This window comes from Microcebus murinus, unplaced genomic scaffold (genome assembly GCF_040939455.1).
Source record: "Microcebus murinus isolate Inina unplaced genomic scaffold, M.murinus_Inina_mat1.0 scaf038_hap2_Mmur4.0, whole genome shotgun sequence".
In the NCBI taxonomy this organism is placed as follows: Eukaryota; Metazoa; Chordata; class Mammalia; order Primates; family Cheirogaleidae; genus Microcebus; species Microcebus murinus.
In genome coordinates, this window is record NW_027438984.1 from 148,561 (window position 1) to 161,292 (window position 12,732).

At 62.8% G+C, this 12,732-nt stretch overlaps 4 non-coding genes across 4 annotated transcripts; all 4 read left to right on the top strand.

Moving 5' to 3' along the window:
* Positions 1 to 237: 237 nt before the first annotated feature.
* On the top strand, positions 238 to 356 carry LOC142868721 (5S ribosomal RNA). Its single transcript, XR_012917662.1, has one exon. It is a non-coding gene; the product is annotated as a 5S ribosomal RNA (ribosomal RNA).
* Positions 357 to 4,135: 3,779 nt separating this feature from the next.
* On the top strand, positions 4,136 to 4,254 carry LOC142868722 (5S ribosomal RNA). Its single transcript, XR_012917663.1, has one exon. It is a non-coding gene; the product is annotated as a 5S ribosomal RNA (ribosomal RNA).
* Positions 4,255 to 8,025: 3,771 nt separating this feature from the next.
* On the top strand, positions 8,026 to 8,144 carry LOC142868723 (5S ribosomal RNA). The gene has a single exon (XR_012917664.1). It is a non-coding gene; the product is annotated as a 5S ribosomal RNA (ribosomal RNA).
* Positions 8,145 to 11,924: 3,780 nt separating this feature from the next.
* Positions 11,925 to 12,043, top strand: LOC142868724 (5S ribosomal RNA). Its single transcript, XR_012917665.1, has one exon. It is a non-coding gene; the product is annotated as a 5S ribosomal RNA (ribosomal RNA).
* Positions 12,044 to 12,732: the final 689 nt, after the last annotated feature.

The window sequence follows — 12,732 nt, forward strand, 5'->3', positions numbered from 1 at the left end:
CCGTGGAGGCGCATCTTGTGTGAGTGTGAGTGAGTGTGAGTGTGTGTGTGTGTGTAGAGAGAGACAGCCCCCCGCCCCGCCCCGCCCCGCCCATCAGCCCCGTCCCTGGGAGCCCGCGGGACCCGGCCGGCGAACTCAACCGGCCCGGCCCGGCGCGGGGCCTGGGGCGGGAGGCGGCGGCGGGGAAGCCCAGAGAGGCTCGGCTTCTTGAGCGGGGCAGGGGCGCCCTCCGCCGCCGTCTAGGGCCACACCACCCTGAACGCCCCCGATCTCGTCTGGTCTCGGAAGCTAAGCAGGGTCGGGCCTGGTTAGTACTTGGATGGGAGACCGCCTGGGAATACCGGGTGCCACAGGCTGCTGCTTTTTTTTTTTTTTTTTTTTTTTTTTTTTTGCCTCTTGTTCTGTCCCCTTTCTGGGAGCGCGGCGGCGGCCCGGGGTGGGGGTCACCCCCACCCTCAGCGCCCGCCCGCGGTGCCTGGCGCCCCAGCCCGCACCGTGGGGCCTCCTCTTGTCCCAAGCCGCGACACCGCCGCCACGCGGCAGCATGCGTGGCATCTGGACTGTCAGGTCTCAGACCAAAGGTCTGCTCTGTGGGAACCGACACGCTGGAGGAAACCTTGAGAGTCTGAGAGGGGAGGGAGTTCCAGAAGAAGGCCAGGATGTCATTTTGAGGGAGTATGTGACCAGAACTCGTCCCGTTGCTTTTGGGGTTCTATGGGCTACACGCAGGAATCTTTGGTGGTGGCACCTGATGTTGGGGGATCCGGAGTCACACCCAGACCTGCTCCACAGGCCTCCTTTTACTTTTCTCTTCGGATTCATTATTTTTAAAAAGTGTCTCTTACCTCTATGATTGCATTTTCTTTTCTCTCTCTCTTCAAGCAGATGATGGGAGTACAAGTATTCAGGTGACATGTGTTGCCCGTGCCCCCCTCCCCCCAGTGTTCTTTTTTTTTTTTTTTTTTTGAGACAGAGTCTCGTTTTGCTGCCCAGGCTAGAGTGAGTGCCATGGCGTCAGCCTAGCTCACAGCAACCTCAATCTCCGGGCTCAAGCAATCCTGCTGCCTCAGCCTCCCGAGTAGTTGGGACTACAGGCATGCACCACCACGCCCGGCTGTGTTTTTCTATATATATTAGTTGGCCAATTAATTTCTTTCTATTTTTAGTAGAGACGGGGTCTCGCTCTTGCTCAGGCTGGTTTCGAACTCCTGACCTGGAGCAATCCGCCCGCCTCGGCCTCCCAGAGAGCTAGGATTACAGGCGTGAGCCACCGCGCCCGGCCCCCCCTGTGTTCTTATTCATATACCTCTCATGTTGTTCCAGCGTATTGTGGGGGTACCAATGTTAAGGTCGGGTGCCTTGCCCTCTCCAAGCCTCCCCCCTCGGGTCAGAGCTTCAAGTGCGCCCATCCCCCAGTCGGTGCGCACCCACCCCATGCCTAATGGATGTGTATGCCCCTCCCCTCCCCCCACCCGCCCGACACCCACCCGATGAAGGTGATTCCTCTCTGTCCACTTAGGCGTCCATCCGTTCGTACCAATTTGCTGGTGAGCGCGCTCACGTGGTGCTCGTGTGTCCATTCTTGGGATACCTGGCTTACTGGAACGGGTCCCAGCTCTGGCCAGGAGAACACGAGAGGCGCCCTCTCACCGCTGCTCCTCACAGCCGAATGGCACTCCGTGGTGTCCACGCGCCACATTTTATTCATGCACTCCTGGATGGATGGGCACTCGGGTCGCTTCCACGTCTTTGCGATTGTGAATTGTGCCCTAACTGTAACCCTAACCCTTACCCAGCCCGTCTCCTCTGCCCCTGCCTGACGCACTCCTCCCCGGCCAGGCCCGTCACTGTCCTGGGCCCCCGCCTGACCGGCTCCTCCCCGCCCGGCCTGTCACCGTCCTCTGCCCCTGCCTGACATGCTCCTTCCCGCCCGCCCGGCCTCTCACCGTCCTCGGCCCCTGCCTGACCGGCTCCTCCGTCGCCTGGGCCTTCCAAGGGCTTGGTGTGGACGCTGCTTCCAGGAAGCCCTCCAGGAACCCGGCAGCAGGGTGGCCGCAGCAGTCTCCAGCAGCCGTCCCTAAGTCGCGTGAGTGCGGGGGGACGTGCCCCCGCTGTGCCGCGGGGGCCCAGCCTGGTGCCTTCCCTGAGGCCCTGGGGCTGCCGGCTGGGCTGCCGCTCCCCGCAAGGGGAGAGCCGCGGAGGTGGGGACCGCCTCCTGATGGGGACGTACACGCAGCTCTCCACGTCGGATTCCGGGGCTCTCTGTCCTGCCCGAAGGCCCAGCTGGCCTGCGGGTCCTTAGAGTGGCAAAAACATCCGAAAACTGAGATTGAGGGTCCGGTGGGTGTCTGCACTTTTGTGCTGGGCACCCCAGGGAGGCCCGGGGGCTGGCTGGACAACGTGGTCTGCTGGGCGGGGGTGGGTTGGAGGAGCAACTGATGCCCTTTGCACTTTGGGTAGCAAGAGTCTGAGGTGTCTCTGAGCCCTGTGCCCTGTGGGGGGGGGGCGGGGGGGAGGAGGAGGAGGAGGAGGTGGGAAGGGCCGGGGCCTGCAGTCCTGTTCCCGGGGTGGCACGGCAAGTGGCTTCTTCCACAGGCTGCTTGGCCTGGGCTCCCTGCACCTGGGCCTTTGGAGGACCGGCCCTGTGCTTGCCAACACTTCCTGCAGGGACCCAGAGCTGGGAGGTGGCATCTCTCAGCCCTGGGTCGGGCAGAGCCCCAGCGGGCCATGCCCACAACCTCTCTCAGCACCGGTCCCCCAGAAGGCTCCTTTGGGACCAGGATTCTCTTGCGGTGACTCTTTAAGGTCTGGCCCCTGGATGGAGGGGCACCAGGAGTAGAGGAGCAGGAAGGGGAAGGGGGTGGCCATGCGAGGGGACACTTTGAGGCCAAGTCCCAGCTTCAGCCTGATCCTCCTGGGAACCCCGCTCTGAGACAAGGAGCCGGGCTTCGCATTCCCACAGCAGCCAGTCGTGGGCTGAGGACACCTGGGGCGTTGGGAACTCCCTGGCTTCTCCTTGGTTTAACGTCTAGAGCTGCTTGTGAATCGCGCCGCCACACACACCCGAGCGCAGGTGTCTTCCGCACAGACTGCGGGCCTCGCTCTTCTGAATGCCGCTAGCTCGCCACCCACCCACGGGTGAACCTGGTCAGGGTGCTTTCTCTCAGGGGCAGACTCTTTTCCGGGCGGGCTACCGGTGTCTCTGTTTGCTCGTTTCTTTCTTCCATTTCGGGAAAGTCTTCCTTGCTGGGTGTGGAAATCTCCTATGCCTTCCCTCGCCTATTCTGTCAGCTTTCAAATTCTCTTTCAGTTGCCACCCTCACAGATGGATTAGGAAACTCTTTCCGGTGCACTCATTAGTGAAATGACCTCCAGGAAGCTGGAATCCAATATCTAATGGCCGATTTTTAGCGAGTCCACACGCCAGGGTGGTCGGGGTCCAATGCAGCCCCGGCCAGGCCCAGGCCCCTTGGACTGGGCCACAGGAGGACACGGAGGAGGGTCCCGGCCCCCACGAAGCGGTGCCGGCAGTTCTCCACGGGCTTGGGCGTTTTCCAGAGGTAGGAGATGGAGGGGACTGATTTCTTCAGCGCCCCCCAAACCACGCCACCCCACCCCACCCATGGGACACATCCCCAGAGAGAGACGCCCCATACACTGGCTGTGCCCCAGCCCTGGCCCGGGGAATAGGCGGCAGCCCACCCACAGGGCGAGGGGGGGGCGCAGCTGAAAGGGGTTGTGGGGGAGGGCGGCCCCTGGCTGGGGTCAAAGGGCGAGCGTCCCGCGCGTGCGCAGTCAGCGGCAGGCAGCGACGCCCTGGGGGTGGGCAGCGGGTAGGTGAAGGAGGCCGGGCGAGGAGACGAGGGGGGCTGGGAGGGCTCCACCTTGGCGAGTCCAGCCGTGGAGGCGCATCTTGTGTGAGTGTGAGTGAGTGTGAGTGTGTGTGTGTGTGTAGAGAGAGACAGCCCCCCGCCCCGCCCCGCCCCGCCCATCAGCCCCGTCCCTGGGAGCCCGCGGGACCCGGCCGGCGAACTCAACCGGCCCGGCCCGGCGCGGGGCCTGGGGCGGGAGGCGGCGGCGGGGAAGCCCAGAGAGGCTCGGCTTCTTGAGCGGGGCAGGGGCGCCCTCCGCCGCCGTCTAGGGCCACACCACCCTGAACGCCCCCGATCTCGTCTGGTCTCGGAAGCTAAGCAGGGTCGGGCCTGGTTAGTACTTGGATGGGAGACCGCCTGGGAATACCGGGTGCCACAGGCTGCTGCTTTTTTTTTTTTTTGCCTCTTGTTCTGTCCCCTTTCTGGGAGCGCGGCGGCGGCCCGGGGTGGGGGTCACCCCCACCCTCAGCGCCCGCCCGCGGTGCCTGGCGCCCCAGCCCGCACCGTGGGGCCTCCTCTTGTCCCAAGCCGCGACACCGCCGCCACGCGGCAGCATGCGTGGCATCTGGACTGTCAGGTCTCAGACCAAAGGTCTGCTCTGTGGGAACCGACACGCTGGAGGAAACCTTGAGAGTCTGAGAGGGGAGGGAGTTCCAGAAGAAGGCCAGGATGTCATTTTGAGGGAGTATGTGACCAGAACTCGTCCCGTTGCTTTTGGGGTTCTATGGGCTACACGCAGGAATCTTTGGTGGTGGCACCTGATGTTGGGGGATCCGGAGTCACACCCAGACCTGCTCCACAGGCCTCCTTTTACTTTTCTCTTCGGATTCATTATTTTTAAAAAGTGTCTCTTACCTCTATGATTGCATTTTCTTTTCTCTCTCTCTTCAAGCAGATGATGGGAGTACAAGTATTCAGGTGACATGTGTTGCCCGTGCCCCCCTCCCCCCAGTGTTCTTTTTTTTTTTTTTTTTTTGAGACAGAGTCTCGTTTTGCTGCCCAGGCTAGAGTGAGTGCCATGGCGTCAGCCTAGCTCACAGCAACCTCAATCTCCGGGCTCAAGCAATCCTGCTGCCTCAGCCTCCCGAGTAGTTGGGACTACAGGCATGCACCACCACGCCCGGCTGTGTTTTTCTATATATATTAGTTGGCCAATTAATTTCTTTCTATTTTTAGTAGAGACGGGGTCTCGCTCTTGCTCAGGCTGGTTTCGAACTCCTGACCTGGAGCAATCCGCCCGCCTCGGCCTCCCAGAGAGCTAGGATTACAGGCGTGAGCCACCGCGCCCGGCCCCCCCTGTGTTCTTATTCATATACCTCTCATGTTGTTCCAGCGTATTGTGGGGGTACCAATGTTAAGGTCGGGTGCCTTGCCCTCTCCAAGCCTCCCCCCTCGGGTCAGAGCTTCAAGTGCGCCCATCCCCCAGTCGGTGCGCACCCACCCCATGCCTAATGGATGTGTATGCCCCTCCCCTCCCCCCACCCGCCCGACACCCACCCGATGAAGGTGATTCCTCTCTGTCCACTTAGGCGTCCATCCGTTCGTACCAATTTGCTGGTGAGCGCGCTCACGTGGTGCTCGTGTGTCCATTCTTGGGATACCTGGCTTACTGGAACGGGTCCCAGCTCTGGCCAGGAGAACACGAGAGGCGCCCTCTCACCGCTGCTCCTCACAGCCGAATGGCACTCCGTGGTGTCCACGCGCCACATTTTATTCATGCACTCCTGGATGGATGGGCACTCGGGTCGCTTCCACGTCTTTGCGATTGTGAATTGTGCCCTAACTGTAACCCTAACCCTTACCCAGCCCGTCTCCTCTGCCCCTGCCTGACGCACTCCTCCCCGGCCAGGCCCGTCACTGTCCTGGGCCCCCGCCTGACCGGCTCCTCCCCGCCCGGCCTGTCACCGTCCTCTGCCCCTGCCTGACATGCTCCTTCCCGCCCGCCCGGCCTCTCACCGTCCTCGGCCCCTGCCTGACCGGCTCCTCCGTCGCCTGGGCCTTCCAAGGGCTTGGTGTGGACGCTGCTTCCAGGAAGCCCTCCAGGAACCCGGCAGCAGGGTGGCCGCAGCAGTCTCCAGCAGCCGTCCATAAGTCGCGTGAGTGCGGGGGGACGTGCCCCCGCTGTGCCGCGGGGGCCCAGCCTGGTGCCTTCCCTGAGGCCCTGGGGCTGCCGGCTGGGCTGCCGCTCCCCGCAAGGGGAGAGCCGCGGAGGTGGGGACCGCCTCCTGATGGGGACGTACACGCAGCTCTCCACGTCGGATTCCGGGGCTCTCTGTCCTGCCCGAAGGCCCAGCTGGCCTGCGGGTCCTTAGAGTGGCAAAAACATCCGAAAACTGAGATTGAGGGTCCGGTGGGTGTCTGCACTTTTTGTGCTGGGCACCCCAGGGAGGCCCGGGGGCTGGCTGGACAACGTGGTCTGCTGGGCGGGGGGGGGGGTTGGAGGAGCAACTGATGCCCTTTGCACTTTGGGTAGCAAGAGTCTGAGGTGTCTCTGAGCCCTGTGCCCTGTGGGGGGGGGCGGGGGGGAGGAGGAGGAGGAGGAGGAGGAGGTGGGAAGGGCCGGGGCCTGCAGTCCTGTTCCCGGGGTGGCACGGCAAGTGGCTTCTTCCACAGGCTGCTTGGCCTGGGCTCCCTGCACCTGGGCCTTTGGAGGACCGGCCCTGTGCTTGCCAACACTTCCTGCAGGGACCCAGAGCTGGGAGGTGGCATCTCTCAGCCCTGGGTCGGGCAGAGCCCCAGCGGGCCATGCCCACAACCTCTCTCAGCACCGGTCCCCCAGAAGGCTCCTTTGGGACCAGGATTCTCTTGCGGTGACTCTTTAAGGTCTGGCCCCTGGATGGAGGGGCACCAGGAGTAGAGGAGCAGGAAGGGGAAGGGGGTGGCCATGCGAGGGGACACTTTGAGGCCAAGTCCCAGCTTCAGCCTGATCCTCCTGGGAACCCCGCTCTGAGACAAGGAGCCGGGCTTCGCATTCCCACAGCAGCCAGTCGTGGGCTGAGGACACCTGGGGCGTTGGGAACTCCCTGGCTTCTCCTTGGTTTAACGTCTAGAGCTGCTTGTGAATCGCGCCGCCACACACACCCGAGCGCAGGTGTCTTCCGCACAGACTGCGGGCCTCGCTCTTCTGAATGCCGCTAGCTCGCCACCCACCCACGGGTGAACCTGGTCAGGGTGCTTTCTCTCAGGGGCAGACTCTTTTCCGGGCGGGCTACCGGTGTCTCTGTTTGCTCGTTTCTTTCTTCCATTTCGGGAAAGTCTTCCTTGCTGGGTGTGGAAATCTCCTATGCCTTCCCTCGCCTATTCTGTCAGCTTTCAAATTCTCTTTCAGTTGCCACCCTCACAGATGGATTAGGAAACTCTTTCCGGTGCACTCATTAGTGAAATGACCTCCAGGAAGCTGGAATCCAATATCTAATGGCCGATTTTTAGCGAGTCCACACGCCAGGGTGGTCGGGGTCCAATGCAGCCCCGGCCAGGCCCAGGCCCCTTGGACTGGGCCACAGGAGGACACGGAGGAGGGTCCCGGCCCCCACGAAGCGGTGCCGGCAGTTCTCCACGGGCTTGGGCGTTTTCCAGAGGTAGGAGATGGAGGGGACTGATTTCTTCAGCGCCCCCCAAACCACGCCACCCCACCCCACCCATGGGACACATCCCCAGAGAGAGACGCCCCATACACTGGCTGTGCCCCAGCCCTGGCCCGGGGAATAGGCGGCAGCCCACCCACAGGGCGAGGGGGGGGCGCAGCTGAAAGGGGTTGTGGGGGAGGGCGGCCCCTGGCTGGGGTCAAAGGGCGAGCGTCCCGCGCGTGCGCAGTCAGCGGCAGGCAGCGACGCCCTGGGGGTGGGCAGCGGGTAGGTGAAGGAGGCCGGGCGAGGAGACGAGGGGGGCTGGGAGGGCTCCACCTTGGCGAGTCCAGCCGTGGAGGCGCATCTTGTGTGAGTGTGAGTGAGTGTGAGTGTGTGTGTGTGTGTAGAGAGAGACAGCCCCCCGCCCCGCCCCGCCCCGCCCATCAGCCCCGTCCCTGGGAGCCCGCGGGACCCGGCCGGCGAACTCAACCGGCCCGGCCCGGCGCGGGGCCTGGGGCGGGAGGCGGCGGCGGGGAAGCCCAGAGAGGCTCGGCTTCTTGAGCGGGGCAGGGGCGCCCTCCGCCGCCGTCTAGGGCCACACCACCCTGAACGCCCCCGATCTCGTCTGGTCTCGGAAGCTAAGCAGGGTCGGGCCTGGTTAGTACTTGGATGGGAGACCGCCTGGGAATACCGGGTGCCACAGGCTGCTGCTTTTTTTTTTTTTTTTTTTTTTTTTTTTTTTGCCTCTTGTTCTGTCCCCTTTCTGGGAGCGCGGCGGCGGCCCGGGGTGGGGGTCACCCCCACCCTCAGCGCCCGCCCGCGGTGCCTGGCGCCCCAGCCCGCACCGTGGGGCCTCCTCTTGTCCCAAGCCGCGACACCGCCGCCACGCGGCAGCATGCGTGGCATCTGGACTGTCAGGTCTCAGACCAAAGGTCTGCTCTGTGGGAACCGACACGCTGGAGGAAACCTTGAGAGTCTGAGAGGGGAGGGAGTTCCAGAAGAAGGCCAGGATGTCATTTTGAGGGAGTATGTGACCAGAACTCGTCCCGTTGCTTTTGGGGTTCTATGGGCTACACGCAGGAATCTTTGGTGGTGGCACCTGATGTTGGGGGATCCGGAGTCACACCCAGACCTGCTCCACAGGCCTCCTTTTACTTTTCTCTTCGGATTCATTATTTTTAAAAAGTGTCTCTTACCTCTATGATTGCATTTTCTTTTCTCTCTCTCTTCAAGCAGATGATGGGAGTACAAGTATTCAGGTGACATGTGTTGCCCGTGCCCCCCTCCCCCCAGTGTTCTTTTTTTTTTTTTTTTTTTGAGACAGAGTCTCGTTTTGCTGCCCAGGCTAGAGTGAGTGCCATGGCGTCAGCCTAGCTCACAGCAACCTCAATCTCCGGGCTCAAGCAATCCTGCTGCCTCAGCCTCCCGAGTAGTTGGGACTACAGGCATGCACCACCACGCCCGGCTGTGTTTTTCTATATATATTAGTTGGCCAATTAATTTCTTTCTATTTTTAGTAGAGACGGGGTCTCGCTCTTGCTCAGGCTGGTTTCGAACTCCTGACCTGGAGCAATCCGCCCGCCTCGGCCTCCCAGAGAGCTAGGATTACAGGCGTGAGCCACCGCGCCCGGCCCCCCCTGTGTTCTTATTCATATACCTCTCATGTTGTTCCAGCGTATTGTGGGGGTACCAATGTTAAGGTCGGGTGCCTTGCCCTCTCCAAGCCTCCCCCCTCGGGTCAGAGCTTCAAGTGCGCCCATCCCCCAGTCGGTGCGCACCCACCCCATGCCTAATGGATGTGTATGCCCCTCCCCTCCCCCCACCCGCCCGACACCCACCCGATGAAGGTGATTCCTCTCTGTCCACTTAGGCGTCCATCCGTTCGTACCAATTTGCTGGTGAGCGCGCTCACGTGGTGCTCGTGTGTCCATTCTTGGGATACCTGGCTTACTGGAACGGGTCCCAGCTCTGGCCAGGAGAACACGAGAGGCGCCCTCTCACCGCTGCTCCTCACAGCCGAATGGCACTCCGTGGTGTCCACGCGCCACATTTTATTCATGCACTCCTGGATGGATGGGCACTCGGGTCGCTTCCACGTCTTTGCGATTGTGAATTGTGCCCTAACTGTAACCCTAACCCTTACCCAGCCCGTCTCCTCTGCCCCTGCCTGACGCACTCCTCCCCGGCCAGGCCCGTCACTGTCCTGGGCCCCCGCCTGACCGGCTCCTCCCCGCCCGGCCTGTCACCGTCCTCTGCCCCTGCCTGACATGCTCCTTCCCGCCCGCCCGGCCTCTCACCGTCCTCGGCCCCTGCCTGACCGGCTCCTCCGTCGCCTGGGCCTTCCAAGGGCTTGGTGTGGACGCTGCTTCCAGGAAGCCCTCCAGGAACCCGGCAGCAGGGTGGCCGCAGCAGTCTCCAGCAGCCGTCCCTAAGTCGCGTGAGTGCGGGGGGACGTGCCCCCGCTGTGCCGCGGGGGCCCAGCCTGGTGCCTTCCCTGAGGCCCTGGGGCTGCCGGCTGGGCTGCCGCTCCCCGCAAGGGGAGAGCCGCGGAGGTGGGGACCGCCTCCTGATGGGGACGTACACGCAGCTCTCCACGTCGGATTCCGGGGCTCTCTGTCCTGCCCGAAGGCCCAGCTGGCCTGCGGGTCCTTAGAGTGGCAAAAACATCCGAAAACTGAGATTGAGGGTCCGGTGGGTGTCTGCACTTTTGTGCTGGGCACCCCAGGGAGGCCCGGGGGCTGGCTGGACAACGTGGTCTGCTGGGCGGGGGTGGGTTGGAGGAGCAACTGATGCCCTTTGCACTTTGGGTAGCAAGAGTCTGAGGTGTCTCTGAGCCCTGTGCCCTGTGGGGGGGGGGCGGGGGGGAGGAGGAGGAGGAGGAGGTGGGAAGGGCCGGGGCCTGCAGTCCTGTTCCCGGGGTGGCACGGCAAGTGGCTTCTTCCACAGGCTGCTTGGCCTGGGCTCCCTGCACCTGGGCCTTTGGAGGACCGGCCCTGTGCTTGCCAACACTTCCTGCAGGGACCCAGAGCTGGGAGGTGGCATCTCTCAGCCCTGGGTCGGGCAGAGCCCCAGCGGGCCATGCCCACAACCTCTCTCAGCACCGGTCCCCCAGAAGGCTCCTTTGGGACCAGGATTCTCTTGCGGTGACTCTTTAAGGTCTGGCCCCTGGATGGAGGGGCACCAGGAGTAGAGGAGCAGGAAGGGGAAGGGGGTGGCCATGCGAGGGGACACTTTGAGGCCAAGTCCCAGCTTCAGCCTGATCCTCCTGGGAACCCCGCTCTGAGACAAGGAGCCGGGCTTCGCATTCCCACAGCAGCCAGTCGTGGGCTGAGGACACCTGGGGCGTTGGGAACTCCCTGGCTTCTCCTTGGTTTAACGTCTAGAGCTGCTTGTGAATCGCGCCGCCACACACACCCGAGCGCAGGTGTCTTCCGCACAGACTGCGGGCCTCGCTCTTCTGAATGCCGCTAGCTCGCCACCCACCCACGGGTGAACCTGGTCAGGGTGCTTTCTCTCAGGGGCAGACTCTTTTCCGGGCGGGCTACCGGTGTCTCTGTTTGCTCGTTTCTTTCTTCCATTTCGGGAAAGTCTTCCTTGCTGGGTGTGGAAATCTCCTATGCCTTCCCTCGCCTATTCTGTCAGCTTTCAAATTCTCTTTCAGTTGCCACCCTCACAGATGGATTAGGAAACTCTTTCCGGTGCACTCATTAGTGAAATGACCTCCAGGAAGCTGGAATCCAATATCTAATGGCCGATTTTTAGCGAGTCCACACGCCAGGGTGGTCGGGGTCCAATGCAGCCCCGGCCAGGCCCAGGCCCCTTGGACTGGGCCACAGGAGGACACGGAGGAGGGTCCCGGCCCCCACGAAGCGGTGCCGGCAGTTCTCCACGGGCTTGGGCGTTTTCCAGAGGTAGGAGATGGAGGGGACTGATTTCTTCAGCGCCCCCCAAACCACGCCACCCCACCCCACCCATGGGACACATCCCCAGAGAGAGACGCCCCATACACTGGCTGTGCCCCAGCCCTGGCCCGGGGAATAGGCGGCAGCCCACCCACAGGGCGAGGGGGGGGCGCAGCTGAAAGGGGTTGTGGGGGAGGGCGGCCCCTGGCTGGGGTCAAAGGGCGAGCGTCCCGCGCGTGCGCAGTCAGCGGCAGGCAGCGACGCCCTGGGGGTGGGCAGCGGGTAGGTGAAGGAGGCCGGGCGAGGAGACGAGGGGGGCTGGGAGGGCTCCACCTTGGCGAGTCCAGCCGTGGAGGCGCATCTTGTGTGAGTGTGAGTGAGTGTGAGTGTGTGTGTGTGTGTAGAGAGAGACAGCCCCCCGCCCCGCCCCGCCCCGCCCATCAGCCCCGTCCCTGGGAGCCCGCGGGACCCGGCCGGCGAACTCAACCGGCCCGGCCCGGCGCGGGGCCTGGGGCGGGAGGCGGCGGCGGGGAAGCCCAGAGAGGCTCGGCTTCTTGAGCGGGGCAGGGGCGCCCTCCGCCGCCGTCTAGGGCCACACCACCCTGAACGCCCCCGATCTCGTCTGGTCTCGGAAGCTAAGCAGGGTCGGGCCTGGTTAGTACTTGGATGGGAGACCGCCTGGGAATACCGGGTGCCACAGGCTGCTGCTTATTTTTTTTTTTGCCTCTTGTTCTGTCCCCTTTCTGGGAGCGCGGCGGCGGCCCGGGGTGGGGGTCACCCCCACCCTCAGCGCCCGCCCGCGGTGCCTGGCGCCCCAGCCCGCACCGTGGGGCCTCCTCTTGTCCCAAGCCGCGACACCGCCGCCACGCGGCAGCATGCGTGGCATCTGGACTGTCAGGTCTCAGACCAAAGGTCTGCTCTGTGGGAACCGACACGCTGGAGGAAACCTTGAGAGTCTGAGAGGGGAGGGAGTTCCAGAAGAAGGCCAGGATGTCATTTTGAGGGAGTATGTGACCAGAACTCGTCCCGTTGCTTTTGGGGTTCTATGGGCTACACGCAGGAATCTTTGGTGGTGGCACCTGATGTTGGGGGATCCGGAGTCACACCCAGACCTGCTCCACAGGCCTCCTTTTACTTTTCTCTTCGGATTCATTATTTTTAAAAAGTGTCTCTTACCTCTATGATTGCATTTTCTTTTCTCTCTCTCTTCAAGCAGATGATGGGAGTACAAGTATTCAGGTGACATGTGTTGCCCGTGCCCCCCTCCCCCCAGTGTTCTTTTTTTTTTTTTTTTTTTGAGACAGAGTCTCGTTTTGCTGCCCAGGCTAGAGTGAGTGCCATGGCGTCAGCCTAGCTCACAGCAACCTCAATCTCCGGGCTCAAGCAATCCTG